An 18,648-nucleotide genomic window follows, 5' to 3' on the forward strand; every position below is an offset into this window, starting at 1 on the left:
GCACCAAATTGCATGACTTTCTTTCCTTACGGCCAAGTAGTAATACCATCAAAGTATAACTTTTAAAGTAGAGGCATACCATTAGTTCTAGAGGCCCAATGTCTTTGACGGAAGGAAATCAATAATAAAAAACACTGAAGGTAAGAGACAAGTCAAGAAATAGTCAGTGAAGTTACAGGGCTTCAAAAGCTAACAAGACCTGCACAGGGCAAATGGAGGATAAAAGCTTGGTGTAAACTCAAGAAAGTAGATACTGTCTTTTTTCTACAGTTGAGTTAAGTAAGCAAGTTAAGTGAGTTAATGATCAAAATATTTATGTGTTGTGTGGTAAGGGAGACAAAAACTCCTGACAACACTATTACTTGCATATATTTCTAGTTCTCATCACTCATACAGAAATGTTGGATTGAGTTGAATGAGCAGTTATTTGAGAAAATGATAGGGCAAACCCTATAGTCAGGTCATTTTAACAAATTAATCTAATTTTACCTAATCTCAAATAGAGAAAGTGTGAAAATAAAGCCCAGATGATCTCAATGGGGTGGAGATGAATAAGCCGAAGAAGAGAATAAGTCTCAAGAAGCAATGATGAGAAAGAAAACTTTGTTTTCAGGCTCAGGCAAATACATTTTTGGGAGGGGTCACACCTGGCAGCGCTCAGGATTTCCTCCTGACTCTACACTCAGAAATCGCTCCTGGCAGGTTTGGGGGACCATATAGGATGCCAGGATTCGAACCACCATCCTTGTACATGCGAGGCAAATGCTCTACCTCCATGTATCTCTCCTGCCCCACAAATACATTTTTGAATTAAACCCTTGTTCATAGATAGAATAAAGCAAATTTTTTTTTTCCTGGGACATCCAAGGGCCAATTTAACCCATTTTTGAATTTTCCTACAGAAGCAAATTAGTCTTAAATGAAAATTGGCTACAAGTAAAAGTTAACAACAAAGACTATGCTAATTTATGCATAGTATTCTACATAGGACTTTAAAAAAATAAAACAAGTAAATATAACAAGAAATTACTTTCAACATTCTCATGCTAATTTACTTAGTAAATAATATTCCAACAAGTGATAATCTTGGGTCAATTCCAGTTTCACCATCTACTACTTGTGTAATCAGGAAGAATTTTGTTGACCTTGTGAAACATAGTAGAGTGGGCAGAGGCATGGAAAAAGAGGAGGCAGGGAAGCAAAAGTTGTAAGACCACAGAAACAATGAATAAGAAGCCGTAAGATGGTAAATGCATAAAGCTAGCATGGAGGGAGGAGGATCAGAGAATGAAAATGCCTTTAGAATTGCCTTTGGCAATTTACAGAAGTTCAGTTCAGTCCTTATTTGGTGGGTGATGTATATATTGAGTAATCTGCAGGGATTTACATGGAGGCCTTTAAACCTATGCTCAGTAATAGAGATTAGCACTAATCTTAGGAACTTCCAGATCACAGACCTGGAGATGTCAGGCTACTGAGTAGTATATGAAGATTGTCTTCTAAGAGAACATATTTCATGAGAGTGGAAATCTTGAATTTTGTTGTCAAATATACAATTTGTAAATGTTGGCAAGGGAGGTGGGGGAATAATTGTCCTTAAATCTGAAGATCCAATTTGCCATTCTACTTACTTTGTGGAGCATCCATAAAAGCATCTGCCACTACTAAAGTAACCTGAGCATATCTATAAATCCTTATATTCTGAAAAAGCCTATAACAAAAAAGCCCCAAAAAGCCTAACAAATGTTACTAAAATTAAGAAGGCTAGCTCCATTAATAAATGTTTACTATCTGACAGAGACTGTTTCAACTAATTCATTTAATCCCCACTACAACTTTGTGAGGTACCTATTATTACCTTGGCTTTACAAATTAGGAAACTGAGGCCAAGAAGCATTAAATTGCTCGCATAAAATTTGTGCTATAGGTGTCAAATTTATGAAATGTTTTTTTCATTTTTGCGGTGGAGTAATGAAAATGAAAACCTTGACATGTAAAGGCTTTCAGAATATGAGATACTCTGAATATTAAAATAAGCACAGGGTTGGGCTTGTTGCTAAGATTTTTAACTCAGCTCCAATATCATTAGTCCTTCATGGGAAACTAGTCTTGGAATATGTTCCAAAGTAATTCAAGTACCCATATTAGTAAGAATAGAATAGTTAAGAGCAATAACTAACTGGTGGTGATTTCTCATCAATTATGATTTTTTTCTTTATGCACTGTTTTGTTTCCTCATGCTTCACCAAAGATCAAATCTCAAGATCAGAGGAAAAACCTTTGAGATCCAAAGTCTTATAATATGGTGGGTTGGTATGGTAGCAGTTGATATTGGTGGTTGTGTTGATGGTGATTGCTTGATTTCCTGAACAGCTCTGCTGTAAAACCCTTCTTCCTACCTGTTTTGAACTATTAAATCCTTTCACAGAAAACCCTGTCTCCAGAGGAGGAAGGCACTTTCATTACAATTTCTCCTCTAAACCATCTGCTTATAGAAACACAATAGAATTTTGTGTATCAGTTTTGTGACCTAATACTCTACCATACTGGTATTGCTTATAAGAGTTTTTTTTTTTTTTTTTTAGCACTGCCTTTATTTTATTTTAGATTTTGGGTCACACCCAGCGGCGGAGCTTAGGGGTTACTCCTGGCTTTGCTCTCAGAAATTGCTTCTGGCAGACATGGGGGACCATATGGGATGCCAGGGTTTGAACCACCATCCATCCTGGATCAGCTGCTTACAAGGCAAATACCCTACCACTGTGCTATCTCTATGGCCCCCATGTCTTTAGAATCTTACATAAATATTATCATGTTATATATTGCTAGTTTAACTTTTTACAGATTGAATGTAGTTCCCAATAAAATCCCAATGACTTTCTTTAGATTTAGAATAAGCTCCACTAAAATTTTTGTGAAACAAAAAATTGCCTGAATAGCCAAAGAAAACCTAAGGAAGAAAATAAATAGGAGGTGTGCATTTCTTGACTTCATATTACATTATAAAGTTATAATAATAAAAAGAAACTGTGAGGTAAAAAACATAGACTCTTAGACTAACTGAATAGAATTAAGACACATAGATAAACTCTTAGATTTATGAACACATGGAGATTTCTTGACAAAGAAAAGAGCTTTACTATGACCCAATTATTCTACTTTCTGTACGTACCTCCAAACCACGAATGCTTCAATTAAAAAAACATATATCCACACCTACATTCATTTGTAGTGCGTAACACAATGGCCATAATATAAAAACAACCCAAATGTTCAACAATCAAAGAAGCAATAAAGAAGTTGTGGCATATTACACACAGAATACTATGCAGCTCTAAGAAAAGATGAAGACTTGATGTCAGCTGCAACTTGAACAGAAGTGGAGAATACTGTCAAGAAAAATAAGTCCAAGAGAGAAGAATAAGTGTCATAGGATCTATAAAGAATAAATCACATAGAATGTGAACAAATTCTTGGATTTGGATTACAGAACTCAAATAACCAAGCAAAAAGGAGAAGTCTGGGGGAAGGTTAAGGAGGCACACTAAAGGTAATGGAAGGACAATGGTGAGTCTTGGGCACATTGGTAGTAGTCAAGGTGCAATAATTCTGTACACTAAAAGCATAAATGTTAACTTGTTTGCAAACATGTTACCTAAAGTACAATTAAATGTTGGTTAATTTCAGGGTCAGACTGACAGTATGTTAAGTAGGGCACTTGATTTGCCCATGGCAGATTCGGGTTCAATACCCATCATCCATGATGGTCCCCCAAGCACTTCCAAGAATAATTCCTAAGTGAAGAGCCAGAGATAGAACTTCAGCACCATTGGGTGTGGCCCAGATCTCCCCAAAAGTTAGTTTTAAATATAAAATAAAGTTGCTCTTCATCCCTATGCTCCTTATCTCATCATTTCCCTCACTGCCTGGCCTCCTTCTTTCTCCTCTACTCTGTCCTTCTCCCTAATTCAGTGCTCTCAGGCTTTCTCTCTCAGCCCTTTACAGAACCTGTCACTAATGCAACCATTAAGGACCTTTCCCAGGATAGCCAGTGACCTCTTTGCTGTCCTGTAACCGGACCTTTCTACTCTCTACTTTCTCTAACTTTCAGGTATTTTCAACCTGGATTAGCCACATCCTGGTCTACTCCCTAGCTGATCCTCAGTTTTTTTTTTTAAATTGATTTCCTTCCTTTATAACTCCTAAGTGTTATTTATTCCTAAAAGGTCATTGAAAAAAATTTGAATTAAAGGTAGAGGGTCAGCTGGTGTTCCAGGTAAGTCTCATTCCTAAAACATAGCAAATCATTAAAGATTTCTAAAAAAGAAAAAGAATCCCCACAATTAAAAATACAGTATTATATGGTTTCAGAGGACTTATGACTCAGATAATTGTGAATGATTATTTTTCTCAGAAAAAAAATCAGTAGCTTTAATTTCTTTATTCTTTTGATGGCAACGTCAAACCGGTTGAACCCTAAACTGCCCATTTTGATCTCTTATCTCACATGGAAAATTTTTCCCTAAGGAATGCAGAAAAGAATTTCTATAAAGCAACTAAGTTATCCTCTTTCACCCAACTAAAAAGAGTAGCACATGAACCTTGGCTGTTTCCTGACAGTTTAATCATAAAAGGCACAGCCTTCTTTTGCCCTTACATCTTGAACTCACAGTCCTAAAGATACAGCAAGTTGCTCATGCTAGGACAGAACAACTGCAGCCTCCTTAGTATGTGGAAGAGAGCAGAGGATTTCAGACTATGTATGGATGTAAGTCTTCCTTACAAAACCTGTGTTCTGGAATAAAAGTTGGGGATCTTCAGGTGGGTGGCAACTTAAGAGCTTTCTGGGTGTTATGAATTGTGTTGATGCTATGATAATGTGTCCATTTAAAGCCCAAAATAGCATGACAGACATGATATACTTTAACCAGAAACAGCAAAGGTCTGGCTTTATTTTATATTACATTTCAAAGGGAAATTATAGACACTGTTAGATTGGTGTTGACAGTCTAGAGAACATAACTGACTTCCCTCTTTTCATTTGCTTCATGGAATGTGCTCAGAGGCAGATCAGGTGTTAATGGTAATTTGTCCCATTGCCTTACAGAGTCTACTGTTTGAGAGAATACAGCCGGGCAATTTGGGGTGATGCAAATCCTCTGGTGAAGGCAATTCTGTTCCCAAAAGTCATGCCATCAACATATCTCTAGATTCAAAAAAATTTTTAGCTTTGGCCAAGATCCTGGGCAAGTTTCCATCAGTCTCTGCCTCTACCTTCATTCCTTCCTGTAAAGGAAGTGTTTACAACTTTGGCAGATCCACACAAAGAGAGAACTAAGATGACAGGCATCAGGTTCAACTCAGGAAACCATGGTCTGGTCATTATTTCTTTGCAGTTATTTCTTAACTTCCCATTAAGTTATATTATGCCTGCATTCCATTTCTTCGTCCCCTCACTGTCCCCATCACTGAATAAACACTAGCAGGCCACAGATAACCATCCATAAGACAATTATGTTTCAGGGAAGTCCTATTTTCCAAAGTTAGTTTAGATTCTCCAGGCAGTGGCTGTATATGTGACACCAGCAATATCTTTTTTTTTTGTGATATACCTAATTTAAAAATTCTTTTTTTAATTTTTTTTAATTTTTATTGTGACCAAAGTGCATTACAAATCTTTCACTGCATCATTTATGGTACATAGTGACAATGAATGAGGGGCATTCCCCTCATTGACAAAAAGGCAAATAAGTATGAGCAATAACCTACTAAATGTTTACCAGTACAAAATAAATCATACTAAAGATTTCAACATGAAGGAATCAGTTAATGGAGAAGAACTAGGAAAAGACTAAAATATGGGGGCTGAAGAGATAGCATGGAGGTAAGGCATTTGTCTTTCATGCAGAAGGTCATTGGTTCGAATCCTGACATCCCAGATGGCCACGAGAGCCTGCCAGGAGCGATTTCTGAGCCTAGAGCCAAGAGTAATCCCTGAGCACTGCTGGATGTGACCCAACAACAATAACAAAACAAAACAAAAAAAGAAAAAGAAAAAAAGAAAAGACTAAAATTTTCTTGCAACCTTGATGAATGTATCACTTTCTTACTTATTTTTCATTATCTTCTGGGGCTCTATGGACAATAAAATATGCCCTCCACAGTACCTGGCATATTAATCAGATTCATAGATCAGAATCATAGCCCTTAGGGAGATGGAACCTGGATGAGAATCCAAAAACATGGTAGATGTGGTGGAGATATGAAAAGGTGGGAAAAGAGGAAAGATAAAAAATTAGAGGTGACATCCTTAAGTCCCAATTTTCAGAAAAGAGTGAGTGTGTTTGAGAAAGAGTGTTTGGAAGAGCATATGTGTGCACTGGCACCAATAAATAGTGCTTCATTGAGAAAGGAAAAATGCAAAATCAAATAAATGAGTAACGAGTCATATCCTATGACAATAAAAGATTCGAAGTTAAAGAACATGACAACAATGTTAATCTCTCTCTCTCTCTCTCTCTCTCTCTCTCTCTCTCTCTCTCTCTCTAAATCAAAAAGCACTGGCCAAGGACAGTATAGGGCCAACTAGCTACAGAAGGAGAGCCAAGGGATTCCTTGAGAGTGAACAAGACAGAAGGTGACATCACAGTACTTTGTCAGCTAAGAAACCTCAAAGAGGACTATTGACCCACTGTGCTATCAGAATCTGTGTATACTAAACACAAGGCCCTTTTTCTTCAAAATATTCAAGTTTCAACACAAAGTCTGCATAGCTTGTTTACTCAGCTTTGTTTTTTTATTTTTTCCACTTCAGGAATGATGATAAAAGTGCTTTGTAATTCATTTTTACAGTGATCAAATCTAAAGGAATTAAAAATATTTTAGTTGATTTATAAATGATAACAGTGTCAACAAAACTAAAATCGGAAATATGTATGCCTCCAGAGACTCACACTTTAGAAACAAACATTTTTTTGCAATATAATTTGTGTACAAGTGGGACTCATAAAAGTTCTTCTGCAAAAAATGCCCTGTTAGATAAAGGCAAATAAACTCCTATTAATTGTACATGCTTATTAATGTACCATATTTTATTAATTTACAAACATGGAAGCAGAGAAAAATATAATAGCTGGTTCTTCCTATTTAAAATAAGCACAAAACAAACAACAAATCCAATTTAATAAAATGATAAATAATAAAATATACTTCCATTTATATATCAGGTGGAAATAATAATTTGTGTAGAATTCTATCTGTGCTAGAAGTGTAAAAGTATGTTAGCTAAAATTAAAAGGAAAGTATTCCAATTATTAAAAGACTTTTAGAAACTCAATATTCACAGGTGATCTTCAATGATAATAGAGAAAATTTAAGTTCATCTTAAAGAGAAAAATTTCTTTTTGATAAATCTTTTTTCCCTCTGATATGACCCTTTATTGGTATCCTACATTCTCTGGACTTATTGAAGGTCTGATTTTAAAACTATTAAGATAGTGCCCGGAGATAGTAGAGTGGTTAAGGCACATGCCCATCATGCTCCAGATCCAGGGTTGTTTCCCATTTCCCATTTCCCAAGTGGACAGACTTGAAGGCCCATGAACTCCACTGGTATGGTCCATCCTGGATACCTGGAATGCAGGTATTTCCAGAACTACAGGGCCAAGCAGCATTTCAATCTTAGGCTTTTATACCCAAAGTTGGGCTAATAACAAAAGGTATGCCTCCTGGACCTTGTACGCATTGCTTGGGAGATCCCTCTGAACCCCCCCAAATAAACAACAGGAAAGTTAGGAAGGGCCACAGAAATATTGCAAGTGATAAAGTATATGTCTAGATGTGCAAGGCCCTGATTTTGATTCTCTAGAAACACAATAACCTCAAGTACCAGTGACTCCCATCTCTGCCCGCAGTATTCCAAGTTCTACAGGGAGTAGTCCCAATAGAAAAATAATAATAAATTTCCTGTAATTTTACAGGTCCACAATATCTGGGCTCAGCTACAAGACCATGTGTAGAAAACAGGATGCTTTATAGAATATTTAGAACGTCTTTAATAAAACATGTATTTGTCCTTACTTTTAGCACAGGAAATAGTTCCTTAACCAGTCTATTTCCTTTGCCTCCTCAATATAAAATGAATTTTTAAAATGTCAAAAATAGTTATTTATGGGGTCTCCATTTTAACTTGGTGTTTACTTATTTAAATTATATAAATGATTCTACAGCCCTACAGCATTTTGTCTGGGAAGTTTAAATTTATTAAGTTTGAATTTGAATTAAAATTTGAATATATAGCTTGGTGTTATTCAACTGAACCAACAGATGTTGAATGACTTCCTGACTCTGGCAATGACCTGGAATCGATGAGCATAACTCATTGGGGAAATGCTGGATACATGGCACAGGATGACAGATGCTACAAACTAAAAGTTTCTTTATGGACAGCATGAGAACAAATGGAGCCAGTATATGGCAGGAAGTAAGGCAGATTATTTTCCATAAATGCTCTGATTTCTGCAAGGATTCTTAAGGTGCTTAATAATTTCATTATTAGACTTGTGCTGTGTTGATTTGAAAAAGCAAATATCCTAAGAAGATAACAAACTCATCTTATTCATCTTTTCAGATAAGTGATGCCTTAGAAATCTGGGATCTAAAATCAGAATCCAGCAAAGCAACCTTCAGAGGTAGAGGAACCAGATCAATAACTTACAGAAAAGAGGCACAGAAAGTGAACACTGGGCAGAAAACTTCTGTGACTTCAGAGACCTTGCCCACCTCTGCCGAGCCTTTAGATTGGAGAGAAACATTCACTTCTAAGAACATGATGAGATAGTGAGTCTTATATTTTCTTTTACATTTTCAAATTTAATTAACTTAGGTTAAATGCTTTTAAGTTTTTTTTTTATTGAAGTACCAAAATTTACAATATACAACCAGCCTTTTTCAGAATGCCCTGGCCTATACAACTGCTACATATAGACCAGGAAGAAAGTACCCATAAAACCTTCAGGGACTAATTGTGGAAGTGCCTCTAGTAAAATGAACCTTCGACCCCCCCAAAGCTGAGACCACACACTGACCTTGAGAATGTGCAAGAGTCATAGGCAAGAATCATGCATAAGGTGGGCCACTTTTCATTTATTATTTAATAAATATATATTAAGCACATATTATATGTTAGATATTGTACTAGAAACAAGAGTCAAAGTTTAGCAAAACCTCCTCTTCTGAATTTCCTTCTCTATTAGGGAAGATAGGTGAGGGAGCATTAACAAAAAATCGTATCATCAAAGCTAAGAAGGGGGACTAGAGAGATAGCATGAAGGTAAGGCGTTTGCCTTGCATGCAGAAGGTTGATTATTTGAATCGCGGCATCCCATATGGTCCCCTTAGCCTGCCAGGAGTGATTTCTGAGCATAGAGCCAAGATTAACCCCTGAGCACTGCCGGGTGTGACACCCCCCTCCAAAAAAAAGGCTAGGAAGGAATGTTGTTTGCTCCATGTATATTAAGGGAGGCTTAATACATTTTAATCTGAGATCATTGTATTGGTTTGTGATCAGCATTAAAAAGAAAAAAAAATAGGGTAGATAAATAGCTCAAAGAGCTGGAGGTCCAGTTTCTCTCTCTGGCATTGCCTAGACCCCCAAACACCACCAGACGTGAGCCCTAAGCACCAGCTGGGAGTAGCTCTTAAGCACTGTCATGTGCGACACCAAAACAACAATGACAAAAATCAATTTAACAGAATAACATATAAAAGAAAATGGTAACATTACAAATTTACTAAGTTTCTCTACATTTTTAATGTGCGTCCAACTACTCGATTTTAATATAATGGAATTTCCAACTATGGGTTGTGGTGAAAAACTTTGAAAACAATGATTAAAGACCAAGTTAAAAAGCCAGGAGACATCACAGCAGTTAGGGTGCATGCTTAGGCCACACTTAATTTGGGTTCAAATTCCTATGCATTAACAGGTGTGATGCTAGAGGCACCTTGCATGGCCAGAATGGCTTGATTATCCCCAAACCACAGGGCCTTACCTGCATCTCATCATTGGGTCCTTGCATTAATTGGTTGAGTTGTCTGAGACTTGCCAATGATATTATGGGCCAAATCAAGAACAAGTTATCATTATTTGGGATAGTTGGTAGCATGAATAATCTTTGGACATGGATGATGGGGTTTTGAAGAGAAAGGGGATTGTAGGCCGAGGGATTCTTTCCACTGACATACTCTCCTGCAGCATGGAAAACACATTTGTCATAAGAGTGATTTGGATATGAGCAATAAGATCTACAAAAGAACAAACCCACCCCACCAACACCAACACCACACTCTGTTTCATCTACAGCCATTTTAACTATCAGGAGAAGGATAGGGAAGAAGGAAATATAGGTCCACAATAGAAAACACAGTGGGTGAAAACAGTGGGTGGGTCTTAATCCTGACATTAAAGGGAACAGTTTTCTCAACAGATAGAGAAATGCCAAGGGACCGTCTACATCTTTTCATCTTCACAAATAGTAGAGGAGAAACTAGAACCCATCATTACCAGATCATAGTCATGTTCTTCAAATCCTCATTCATGTCTTTTCAGAGAACAAACATAGCAGCACTCTAATCTGTGGGTCTATAGTGTGACTCAAGACTTGAGCAACTCTGAGGGTGGGAATGTGCATTGGCTTCAAGGCCAAATAAAAATGAAATACATTTGCTTCAAAATAAAACAACAACAACAATGATTAGAGGCCATAGCAATAGGATATCAGACAGGGCACTGGCCTTACTTGCAATCCAATGCAGGTTCAATCATTGGCACTTCATAGAGTCCCCTGGGTCAATCAGAAATTATTCCTGAGCTCAGAGCCAGGAGAAAGCTCTGAACACAGCTTGATATGGCTCAAAAAATTAAATTAAATTAAATTAAATTAAATTAAATTAAAACCTACAAAAAATAAACATACAAAGGTCATCTCCCAACTTTCAAATCTTGTCTCCTCCATTGGAAAATCGAGTTTCATACATTGTAGTAGAGCTGACTAAGCCTTGAAGGCAATGTTTCTAGTGGATAGTTTCTAGTTTTTCAAGGTGGGGGAATAAAAAGAACCTTTGTTTATAAATTAAGCCTGAATTTCAGAGAAAAAAATCAGATCATTTTAGCCTATCTTAATGGAAAGATTCTTTAAAAAAAAATCCATAAAAATTATATTCAAGCTGTGATGAAGAGATACCACCACAAAATTTTCAGATGCTGAAAAGCTACCTCTAGCAGTGTTTAGAGTGGACACAGTTCATCTTTCTCGAAAGTTGATCCTCTGACTCAACTGAGGTAAAACTAAATATCTTATAGCATGTGAAATAAATCAAAATAATTTCCAAGGCAAGGCCATAATGAAAACTTCAATTCAGCAAGAACTTCTGCCATTTACAAGAAGAAAGGAGTTTAAAAGCTTGGGTTTAGTGTCAGAAAGCTTTACAACTTACATCCTTAAATAACCGTATATGAAGCTGTAGAGTTGATACAGTGGCAAGACACACTTGTCTTGCACTCTACTGACTCAGGTTAGATCCCTGATATCCCATATTGTCTCCCAAGCACTGCCAGAAGTAATTCCTGAGTACAGAACCAGAAGTAAGCCCTGAGCTTTCTTACCACCAGATGTGACCCAAATACAAAACAAAAGTAAGTTGTATAACTTTATTTAGCCATAGTTTTCATATACAACCAAAGTTGTATAACTTGTTTAAACATTATCTCCAAGAGATAATAAGAAAATCCTTACCCATTTGTGTTATTTTGATAATTACACATGGTAATACACATAGTAGGACATAGAACACCATAAGTGCTCAATAAGTGCAATCATTATTTTTAAAATCATGACTGATCACATTGTGCCTAACCCAAGAAATATGTCTTCTGCTGCTTTCCTATTTCTTATTAGTCTTCTCCTCAAGACAAATTATATAGCTGACTTCTCAGTTAAAGAGAATTTTGAATATAATTTTAATCAAGTTATCACTTCTGATAGACTTGGTTCCCTTTTTTTTCTTAAGGACACTTGGATTGGCTGTTGTCTTTCTGAGTAGCTGTGGTAGCAGAAGAATTTATACAAAGACAGACATAAAGTCATGGTATCTCTAAAAGAGATTTCAGAAATCACCTTCAACTCCCTGATGGGGAAAGTGAAACTTGGAGAGATGAAGTGTATAATTCCTCTAGCTTGATCTCCACAAAACTGCTAAGTTTATTGTACATGACAATATGCTGGATGAAAAAAGGCAATACCACTGTTAATATCCCTTGTAACAGATAGACCAATTAGATACATATGAGTGTTGTTGTATGAGCTTGTGGAAAAGTTCCTTAAAAGGCTTAGAGCCAGGGCTGGAGCATACCATGTTTTTTGTACCATAAGATGCCCTCCCCCTCAAAGGATGGGGGAAATGTCTGTATGTCTGTCTTATGAAGTGAATGATGCCTAGAGCTGACGCCTGAGTGCAGGGGAGGAGAGCATATACTAACCACTTGACATCCGCAGTGTTACGCCCCCTTTATCGTGCAGACATAGTACAAGTAATCAGATTAATGCGCTTTCACCGTCACATATAGAGCTTTCGTTTAAGACTATTTGATCGCTGCTGCAACTTTTTTTTATATTAATGAAAAAATATTTAAATTTTTTTTAATTTTCTGATGTAAAAATATGTTAGGTAAATGTTAATGTTTAGCTGTGCACTGGTGTATTGTAAATATACTTCGGCCTCACAGACTCTCCTGACTGGCCTCTTGCATTGCACCATTTACTTTAGAATGTTTTTTTTTCTTGTTTTCCTCTCTAAAAACTATGTGTGTCTTACAGTCAGGTGCGTCTTATAGAGTGAAAAATACAGTACGTTTTGCCTGTAGGAGAAAGACTCAGGTTCAAACCCAAGTAGCAAAAGAGAATGGAACCAGGACAGGTCCATGAGTATTGTCTGGCATGACCCTTAACAAACCAAAAAAAAAAAAAAAAAGGCAAAAAATTGTGTGTGGGGGATGGAGAAAGTTACTGCATGAGTCCTTTTGTTTTCTTTTCTTACCTGGCTTCAGTTCTAACTCAATGCATAGTTTTAGGAGCTACAGGGTGACCTTAGTTTGGGAGTCATGCAGTAGGGATGTCAGAACACAAAGACAAAGACCAGGGTTTTTGAAGGTATCTAGGTCATAAAAACTTGCCCTGATTGCCAACCCTAGGGATGCTAGATCTGAACAGGAAATAAAACACAACTTTGTTGAAGTCACTGTGTGATGGGTTATATGCTCCTTGAAGCAGCTAAAAGCAATCCTGTTAGATGCAATGTTGATTCTTCTAGACAGGAGACCTAGAACAACAGGTAAGGCAGTTGCCTTGCATGCAGCCAGTCTGGGTTTGATTCTTGGCATCACATATGGTTCCCTGGCCTCTCCAGGAATAATACCTGTGTGCAAGGCCAGGAGTAAGCCTAGATACTTCTGGTAGGACGGGCCTTCCAGGAAAACAACAACAACAACAACAACAACAACAAAAAACCCAAAAAACAAAAGACAAGAACAAGCAAATAAAAACGGTAATCCTTCTTAGAAAGACCATGGCATGGATCTTTCTGACATCTTGGTCTCTGGGACACTCTGCTTCATTCTCTTCTTTCACTGACTTTAATTCTTCCCAGTTCCAAACTTATACTTTCCTACAGCTACCTCTGAATTTCTAAGTCTAGATAGCAACTCTGGATGATTAAAGGGCTCACTTACCCTTTTCCTAGTCATTTCATTTAGCCTCCAATCCACCCCTTTGAGAGCAAGACTGGAATTTTCAAGCACCTTCTCTGCCTGATGTTCTCAATACAAGTTGCTGTTTCATCTCCAGACCAGACAGCTCTTCAGTCTGAGCTCCATTTTTGTAATTACAGGATTTAAAAAAAAACCTAAGAAGTTAATAAGTTCATTCACCTGCCTTTAGGCAGGGCTATATTTAACTCTTCCAGACATATAGCTGTCTTCCATGGGCCAAAAAGTCTCTCATCAAAAATGATTCATTTACTCACTTTGAAGAAACTGATTTTAATATGTTCTTAGTTTCTCTATCACTGAAATGGGTACTATGATCTGAATGACAAAACTTACGTTTAAATATTCTAAAATGTGGGGCTGGATAGAGTATAGTGGAAAGGGTTCATGCTTTGTATGTGTTTAACCTGAGTTCAATCCCCAGAACCCTAGATAGTCCCTTGAGTACCACTAGGAGTAATTCCTAAGTTCTGCTAGGAGTAACCCCTGAGCACCAACATGTGTGGCCCCAAAACCAAACCAAATAAACAAATAAATATTCTGAAATTTGAAATGAGATCTTCCTTCCTTCCTTCCTTCCTTCCTTCCTTCCTTCCTTCCTTCCTTCCTTCCATCCTTCCTTCCTTTCTTCCTTTTTTTCTTTCTTTTGTTGACAGTTGTCACAGAGTAAAAAGGAATAATATGGTATAGCACCTCCTAGCAAGTGATTTAATCTATTTCCCTACTCCTTAGTGCTAGAATGCTATGTGACTTGCTTGGACCAATGAATAATATGGACATGGCACTACAAATTTCAAAATAAGCCTCAAGACTTGCAATTTCAAGTTCTACCATCTTAGAAAGTTCCCTTCACTGTGTACAAAAAACCTACTGAAGGCTGACACCTGCTGAAGAGAGCAAAGCCCAATACACAGGGCAGCCAGCACCACAGCCCTATGCTTGGGGGTGTGGCCACTTCTGATACTCCAGCTTCAGTAAAATATCAGCCACAGGAATAACCAAAGGATAACGAGCAAAGCTGCTAACTGACAACAACCCCAAATTACCAACCCCACAGAATCCAGTAAAAAAAAAATGTTTTAGTCTCTGGAAGCAGGTGTTACCCTCCTTAGGCCTAACCTTTTAATGAACTAACCACAAATGGGTTTGACTTAAAGCAACAAAAAATTCATTCTGTCACTGTCCTGGAAAATAAAAGTCAAAATTTAGGGTGCTCACAAGGTCTACTCATTCTAAACGCTTACAGAAAAAAATATTCTTTGTTTCTAAGCTCTGGAGGTGGCTGGCCAACTTGGAGAACCCTTATTTGTGATGGTGTCACTCCAATAATTCTTCCTGTCTTCACATGATCACCTCTGGAATATCTGTGGAGTTCTCATTCTTAATTCAAGGACAATCATGACTGCCTTTAGTTTGCACCAGTGACCTAGTATGAATAAACAAGATTACATCTACTGACCCCTATTTCTAAAATAAGATAACATTAATAGTCATCAGACTTAGCAATCTTTGTGTGCAGGACATAATTCAACCTAATATGAGAGATTTGTTAAACAAGAGAACATAACTGAAATAATAGTTCTTTCCTCCTTAAAGTTATTCTTCTAACATCTGAACAAAAACCTTAAAATAATAAATCATCATGTACACGAAGTCAATACACAACAACAACAATACACTTCTTTTCTTTTTTGTTTTTGTTTTTGCTTTTTGGGCCACACCCGGTGATGCACTCAGGGGTTACTCCTGGCTATGCACTCAGAAATCACTCCTGGCTCGGGAAACCATATGGGATGCTGGCGATTGAACCTAGGTCCATACTGGGTAGCTGGGTATGCAAGGCAAATGCCCTACTGCTGTGCTATCACTCCAGCCTTAAACAGTAAATTTCAAAATCTCCACCCAGGGAGGAAATATTGACATAGAATATTTCACTGATTGTTAGGAGTCTTCATGCTAGTGCCAAACAAAGTGTATCATATATTAAAACATATTGGTATTCAGAATATCTTAATCTGCATGTCAGGCTTATTTTATGAGAATAAAACCATACTCTTTTTTCCCAATCTTCAGACTACATTAAAGTTAGTTTCATAGCATTTCTATCTCTCAGAAATAAAAGATGAAATATATAGTAGATTCTTGAATAACAGTGCTCTCAAAAGGTCTTCCACCAAAATACCTGCTAAGATTAAACTAAATAATGCAATTCAATGACCTGCCAACATTGTAGACCATTGTATTTAAGGTCAGCTCCCAACAACCAATGGATGACATGAAATGAAGATTGACTGTAGTTGTTAGAAATAGGAGTAGGCTTCAGATTTTGAAAGGAACAACAAACCACTGCAATCTATGTTCTCTGAGCCAGGAGTCTCTTTGATACATTTTACTATGATCATTTTAATAACATATAAAATGGCATTCAGCTGGAGGGAAACCACACTTTCTTTTAAATTTTTTTATTAGAGTTCTGTGATTTACAATATTGTTATTGGTGGTTTCTCATGCACATACACCATAATTCCAACACCATGCCCATCACCATTGTACCCACATCCCTCCCTCAAGGCCCCAATACCCTTCCTTTCACTCTCCCACAACCAACTCAATTGTGTGGATCAGTTTTGTTGTATTGCCTTTGGCCCTTTGTTGCTCCCTGGCTGTGCAACTGAGTGCCATGTATGAGTGAGATCATTCTGTATCTGTCCTTTTCTGACTCCATTCAACATGATATCCTCACATTTGAGGATAACCACACATTTGAGTTATAACCTATAAACCAGGTCATCACACTTCAAAAATAAAATAAAACAATACAAACTCTTCCTAAATTCAGAGAATCCTCTTGTTAGCATCGCGTGCTAAAGTGGTGGAAATGTCAGAGTCTTGTGGGAACCTCTGGTCACCGCTGCCCCACTTTTCTTGTCTCCTCCAAACTTTTCAAAGGAGTGGTCTCCATCAGTTTCCTCTGTTTCCTCTGCATTGACTGCCTCCATAACCCAATGAAATCTGACTTCCTTCCCTCCAACTCCACTGAAACTGCTGTTGCAGAGGTTTCTACCTTCAAGGCAAAGTCAGTGGCTCTTTCTTCCTTTGTCCTCAAAATTTGGCAATGACCTTTCTTACAGCCCTGTTCACTCCCTTTCCTAGTATCACTCCATTCTGTCAGATCATGGTCAAAATGATTCTTCCTCTTTAATTTTATAGGGGCCACCACAAAGTTCTGGGAAAGGACAGGGGCGTATCTGAAAGTTCAGGGCTCATGCTTGGTAGTGTAAAGTTTAGTCCAGCAGTTCTTCCTCTTTTCTGAGATCTTTCCTCATACTGATGGGTAGTTCTCTTTCTCTGAGGTCAATTCTTTTACTCTTCCCTTTATACTTTCCCACTTAAAAAATGGGTGCAAATCACTGTATCTAAAAGGAAAAGAAGAAAAAGAAAGAAGAAAACTGTCTGTCACAGAAGTAGGCAGGGGAGAGGGTAGTTGGGAGGGCAGGAGGGAAACTGGGGACATTGGTGGCAGGAATGTGCACTGGTGAAGGGGTGGGTGTGGGATATTTATGACTAAAACTCAATTATGTACAATTTCATAACTGTATATCTCACAGTGATTCAACTGAATAATTTATTTATTTAAAAAATGAGTCCATCAGGCCCGGAGATATAGCACAGCGGTGCTTGCCTTGAAAGCAGCCGATCCAGAACCTAAGGTGGTTGGTTCAAATCCTGGTGTCCCATATGGGCCCCCGTGCCTGCCAGGAGCTATTTCTGAGCAGACAGCCAGGAGTAACCCCTCAGCACTGCAGAGTGTGACCCCCCCCCCCAAAAAAAAAATGAGTCCATCAATTCATCAACACACAACCCAATTCACTGATGACTACCAAAACAATATTTTACATTCTGGTCAGTCATTCAAGTCCCAGCTCTATCTCGAGAGCTGTGCAACAAAAAATCCGTATTTTTTATATTCATCTTTACTAATGAGGGCAGGCTTAGTTGTGCTGTGATCATTTAAAATGCTGGTGGCCCAAAAGCACCACCGGGAGAGTAAATGATCCTGAACAGAGTCTATAGTTAATCCCATGACAATATACTCCAAGGACGGAGAAACCCCATATCTCTTAGGCCAAGTGAATTCCTTTTCGAATGACCCCAATATTTACGGTGCCAGGGCTGGAGGAAAAAAACAAAAAAACAAAAAGCACAAAACATTGTTTATTTTTTATATATTATTTTATCTTCATTTATTATTATTATTATTATTATTATTTACCTATCTATTTTTGGTCAATTTCTCTGTTTGGGTGTGATTATTGAAGTTGTTGTCCCCAGTTATACTTATTTTTTCTCTTTCTTTATGTGCTATGCTATGTTTCTTATATCAAGACCATGGCGTTTTTTTGTTGTTGTTGTTGTTGTTGTTGTTGTTGGTTTTTTTTTTTTTGTGTGTGGTGCTTATCGTTATTGTTGGAGTCCTCACTGGATATCTGACACTTCTTTTTGTACTGGTGGAGTGTTTCACCTTCTTTTTCTCCTTCATCTCTCAAACCAATGATGAGAGCCTCTAGAAGAATTCCGCTTATTTTTGGCGAATTAGACTTTTACCCCAGTTTATTACTTTTCTCTTCTTCAAACAAAACCACGTAACTTGAACTAGCTAGTCCTGCCCCCCAGTTAGAGGGGGAAATAAGGGAGGCACCAGGACCAAACAGGTGCAAGACTACTAAGTAGTAGGCTAGATACAGAGGGGACCACATATTCTAGCAACCCTGGGGGTGAGGGAAGAGGTGTAGGGAGGACAATTTGGTGATGGGAATCCCCCCTGA

This window comes from Suncus etruscus, chromosome 1, assembly GCF_024139225.1.
Source record: "Suncus etruscus isolate mSunEtr1 chromosome 1, mSunEtr1.pri.cur, whole genome shotgun sequence".
Lineage (NCBI taxonomy): Eukaryota > Metazoa > Chordata > Mammalia > Eulipotyphla > Soricidae > Suncus > Suncus etruscus.